The sequence below is a fragment of the Lagenorhynchus albirostris genome, chromosome 4, assembly GCF_949774975.1.
Source record: "Lagenorhynchus albirostris chromosome 4, mLagAlb1.1, whole genome shotgun sequence".
In the NCBI taxonomy this organism is placed as follows: domain Eukaryota; kingdom Metazoa; phylum Chordata; class Mammalia; order Artiodactyla; family Delphinidae; genus Lagenorhynchus; species Lagenorhynchus albirostris.
Genome location: NC_083098.1, coordinates 55,684,588 through 55,690,114, shown reverse-complemented (window position 1 = coordinate 55,690,114; position 5,527 = coordinate 55,684,588).

The following is a 5,527-nucleotide window of genomic DNA, read 5'->3' as shown; positions in this document are numbered from 1 at the left end:
ACCCCAAAAGTTGGCACGGCTCTGTTTACAAGAACCTGGTTTATGGTACAAGTTCAATACCGCAGAAAGTGAAAAATGGATAAAGAAGTTGTGGTACTTACGTACAATGCAGTATCACTCAGCAATGAAATCTATGTCATCAGGCCCGTAGCAGCATAATGAGTGGATTCAGGTATGATGATTCTAACTGAAATAAGTCACACAGAAAAAGAAACATCATAAGATATCACTAATACACGGAATGTAAACTTGGCTACACAGGAACTGAATTACAAAACAGAACAGGGTCTCAAATTTAGAAACCCAACATATGCTTGCTTAAGGGGAAAGGTGAGTTGGGGTGCTGCATAAAACCAGAGATTGAAATGAGCACAGATAAAGTTCCTTAAGCCAAATATGGAATAGACAAGAGCTACTCCTTGCTCAACGAAATGGACTCAACACCCCATATTAAACACCTAACAATATACCTGACTAGGAAGTATCTTAAAACCTATGAATTGCTATGTCTCCGAAAGAGAATCAAGCGTGTGTACAGGGGCATAAACGCAGCAGTGATAGGATTGGAGAGGTTCGGTGAGCAAATGAAGACCCTTTGAAGTCATATTGCATGGTACCCATTCCACGGGTCTCAACTCTCCAGGTTTAAGGCATTCTTCCTTCAGCTAAAACATGCATGTGGAACCCAGAGTATGATCAACCGTGTGATCGGGAGACGTGTTCCAATATGTGTCAGTTTTCGTCCCCTGGTACTCGGGTGCAACTTTCCAGACGCTTTACTAACACTCTCCCGACTTGGAGAGTCAGTGCCTTTAACCTCCTGTTTGGCCCAGGTTGCAATTTCTGCGGAAGATGAACAGGAATAGGGAGAACCAATGACAGACTAGCTGGAGGTGTCTGGACGGGCAAATTTAACTCTCATTTCGCACCAGGAAGAGGAATTAACCAAAGGCTCAGCGTGCCGTGCCGGAACCAGATTAGGACCTGAAGCCATCCTGCGGTGTTGCGGCCAGCTCACGAGAAAGCGAGTTGAAGAAAGGAGCTCAGGGGCACTGTAATTCACAAACCTGCAGAGTTATAAATGACAGCTATCGTCCAAAAATATACTGAAGTAAGGCTGCCAAGAGGACTTGAAAGCGGGGCAGAATTGCAGGAAACCGATTTCAGGAGGTAGACTGGAATTGCATTTAAAGCATAGGAAAAGAGGCAGAACGTCCACAATGATGCACTTGGCCAAAAAGGGCGTATGCGTTTTTTCCTGAATATATTCAGGAAAAAACGCATACGCCCTTTTTGGCCAACCAAGCAAGCTTGCAAAGGAAATCTGCACTACAATGAAGTCTCACTTCCCCCCGGTCAAAAGGGCCATCTGAAAAAAGTGTAAAATCCAGAAAGGAAGGACAGGCCATGGAGAACTGGGAGCCTTGTTATGCTGATGGGCGGGATGTAAATTGCCAACAGCCACTCGGGAGAAGTGTATGGTGTTTCCTGAAACATCTAAAAAACAAAGCAACAGAGCCTAGGGCACTTCCACTTATGGTCCTATAGCTTAGGGAAATTAAAATCAAAAAGACACAGCCACCCCAAAAGTTGGCATGGCTCTGTTTACAAGAACCTGGTTTACGGTACAAGTTCAATACCGCAGAAAGTGAAAAATGGATAAAGAAGTTGTGGTACTTACGTACAATGCAGTATCACTCAGCAATGAAATCTATGTCATCAGGCCCATAGCAGCATAATGAGTGGATTCAGGTATGATGATTCTAACTGAAATAAGTCACACAGAAAAAGAAACATCATAAGATATCACTAATACACGGAATGTAAACTTGGCTACACAGGAACTGAATTACAAAACAGAACAGGGTCTCAAATTTAGAAAACCAACATATGCTTGCTTAAGGGGAAAGGTGAGTTGGGGTGCTGCATAAAACCAGAGATTGAAATGAGCACAGATAAAGTTCCTTAAGCCAAATATGGAATAGACAAGAGCTACTCCTTGCTCAACGAAATGGACTCAACACCCCATATTAAACACCTAACAATATACCTGACTAGGAAGTATCTTAAAACCTATGAATTGCTATGTCTCCGAAAGAGAATCAAGCGTGTGTACAGGGGCATAAACGCAGCAGTGATAGGATTGGAGAGGTTCGGTGAGCAAATGAAGACCCTTTGAAGTCATATTGCATTTTACCCATTCCACGGGTCTCAACTCTCCAGGTTTAAGGCATTCTTCCTTCAGCTAAAACATGCATGTGGAACCCAGAGTATGATCAACCGTGTGATCGGGAGACGTGTTCCAATATGTGTCAGTTTTCGTCCCCTGGTACTCGGGTGCAACTTTCCAGACGCTTTACTAACACTCTCCCGACTTGGAGAGTCAGTGCCTTTAACCTCCTGTTTGGCCCAGGTTGCAATTTCTGCGGAAGATGAACAGGAATAGGGAGAACCAATGACAGACTAGCTGGAGGTGTCTGGACGGGCAAATTTAACTCTCATTTCGCACCAGGAAGAGGAATTAACCAAAGGCTCAGCGTGCCGTGCCGGAACCAGATTAGGGCCTGAAACAATCCTGCGGTGTTGCGGCCAGCTCACGAGAAAGCGAGTTGAAGAAAGGAGCTCAGGGGCACTGTAATTCACAAACCTGCAGAGTTATAAATGACAGCTATCGTCCAAAAATATACTGAAGTAAGGCTGCCAAGAGGACTTGAAAGCGGGGCAGAATTGCAGGAAACCGATTTCAGGAGGTAGACTGGAATTGCATTTAAAGCATAGGAAAAGAGGCAGAACGTCCACAATGATGCACTTGGCCAAAAAGGGCGTATGCGTTTTTTCCTGAATATATTCAGGAAAAAACGCATACGCCCTTTTTGGCCAACCAAGCATGCTTGCAAAGGAAATCTGCACTACAGTGAAGTCTCACTTCCCCCCGGTCAAAAGGGTCATCTGAGAAAAGTGTAAAATCCAGAAAGGCAGGACAGGCCATGGAGAACTGGGAGCCTTGTTATGCTGATGGGCGGGATGTAAATTGCCAACAGCCACTCGGGAGAAGTGTATGGTGTTTCCTGAAACATCTAAAAAACAAAGCAACAGAGCCTAGGGCACTTCCACTTATGGTCCTATAGCTTAGGGAAATTAAAATCAAAAAGACACAGCCACCCCAAAGGTTGGGACGGCTCTGTTTACAAGAACCTGGTTTACGGTACAAGTTCAATACCGCAGAAAGTGAAAAATGGATAAAGAAGTTGTGGTACTTACGTACAATGCAGTATCACTCAGCAATGAAATCTATGTCATCAGGCCCGTAGCAGCATAATGAGTGGATTCAGGTATGATGATTCTAACTGAAATAAGTCACACAGAAAAAGAAACATCATAAGATATCACTAATACACGGAATGTAAACTTGGCTACACAGGAACTGAATTACAAAACAGAACAGGGTCTCAAATTTAGAAAACCAACATATGCTTGCTTAAGGGGAAAGGTGAGTTGGGGTGCTGCATAAAACCAGAGATTGAAATGAGCACAGATAAAGTTCCTAAGCCAAATATGAAATAGACAAGAGCTACTCCTTGCTCAACGAAATGGACTCAACACCCCATATTAAACACCTAACAATATACCTGACTAGGAAGTATCTTAAAACCTATGAATTGCTATGTCTCCGAAAGAGAATCAAGCGTGTGTACAGGGGCATAAACGCAGCAGTGATAGGATTGGAGAGGTTCGGTGAGCAAATGAAGACCCTTTGAAGTCATATTGCATGGTACCCATTCCACGGGTCTCAACTCTCCAGGTTTAAGGCATTCTTCCTTCAGCTAAAACATGCATGTGGAACCCAGAGTATGATCAACCGTGTGATCGGGAGACGTGTTCCAATATGTGTCAGTTTTCGTCCCCTGGTACTCGGGTGCAACTTTCCAGACGCTTTACTAACACTCTCCCGACTTGGAGAGTCAGTGCCTTTAACCTCCTGTTTGGCCCAGGTTGCAATTTCTGCGGAAGATGAACAGGAATAGGGAGAACCAATGACAGACTAGCTGGAGGTGTCTGGACGGGCAAATTTAACTCTCATTTCGCACCAGGAAGAGGAATTAACCAAAGGCTCAGCGTGCCGTGCCGGAACCAGATTAGGGCCTGAAGCCATCCTGCGGTGTTGCGGCCAGCTCACGAGAAAGCGAGTTGAAGAAAGGAGCTCAGGGGCACTGTAATTCACAAACCTGCAGAGTTATAAATGACAGCTATCGTCCAAAAATATACTGAAGTAAGGCTGCCAAGAGGACTTGAAAGCGGGGCAGAATTGCAGGAAACCGATTTCAGGAGGTAGACTGGAATTGCATTTAAAGCATAGGAAAAGAGGCAGAACGTCCACAATGATGCACTTGGCCAAAAAGGGCGTATGCGTTTTTTCCTGAATATATTCAGGAAAAAACGCATACGCCCTTTTTGGCCAACCAAGCATGCTTGCAAAGGAAATCTGCACTACAGTGAAGTCTCACTTCCCCCCGGTCAAAAGGGTCATCTGAGAAAAGTGTAAAATCCAGAAAGGCAGGACAGGCCATGGAGAACTGGGAGCCTTGTTATGCTGATGGGCGGGATGTAAATTGCCAACAGCCACTCGGGAGAAGTGTGTGGTGTTTCCTGAAACATCTAAAAAACAAAGCAACAGAGCCTAGGGCACTTCCACTTATGGTCCTATAGCTTAGGGAAATTAAAATCAAAAAGACACAGCCACCCCAAAGGTTGGGACGGCTCTGTTTACAAGAACCTGGTTTGCGGTACAAGTTCAATATCGCAGAAAGTGAAAAATGGATAAAGAAGTTGTGGTACTTACGTACAATGCAGTATCACTCAGCAATGAAATCTATGTCATCAGGCCCATAGCAGCATAATGAGTGGATTCAGGTATGATGATTCTAACTGAAATAAGTCACACAGAAAAAGAAACATCATAAGATATCACTAATACACGGAATGTAAACTTGGCTACACAGGAACTGAATTACAAAACAGAACAGGGTCTCAAATTTAGAAACCCAACTTATGCTTGCTTAAGGGGAAAGGTGAGTTGGGGTGCTGCATAAAACCAGAGATTGAAATGAGCACAGATAAAGTTCCTTCAGCCAAATATGGAATAGACAAGAGCTACTCCTTGCTCAACGAAATGGACACAACACCCCATATTAAACACCTAAGAATATACCTAACTAGGAAGTATCTTAAAACCTATGGATTGCTATGTCTCCGAAAGAGAATCAAGCGTGTGTACATGGGCATAAACGCAGCAGTGATAGGATTGGAGAAGTTCGGTGAGCAAATGAAGAACCTTTGAAGTCATATTGCATGGTACCCATTCCACGGGTCTCAACTCTCCAGGTTTAAGGTATTCTTCCTTCAGCTAAAACATGCATGTGGAACCCAGAGTATGATCAACCGTGTGATCGGGAGACGTGTTCCAATATGTGTCAGTTTTCGTCCCCTGGTACTCGGGTGCAACATTCCAGACGCTTTACTAACACTC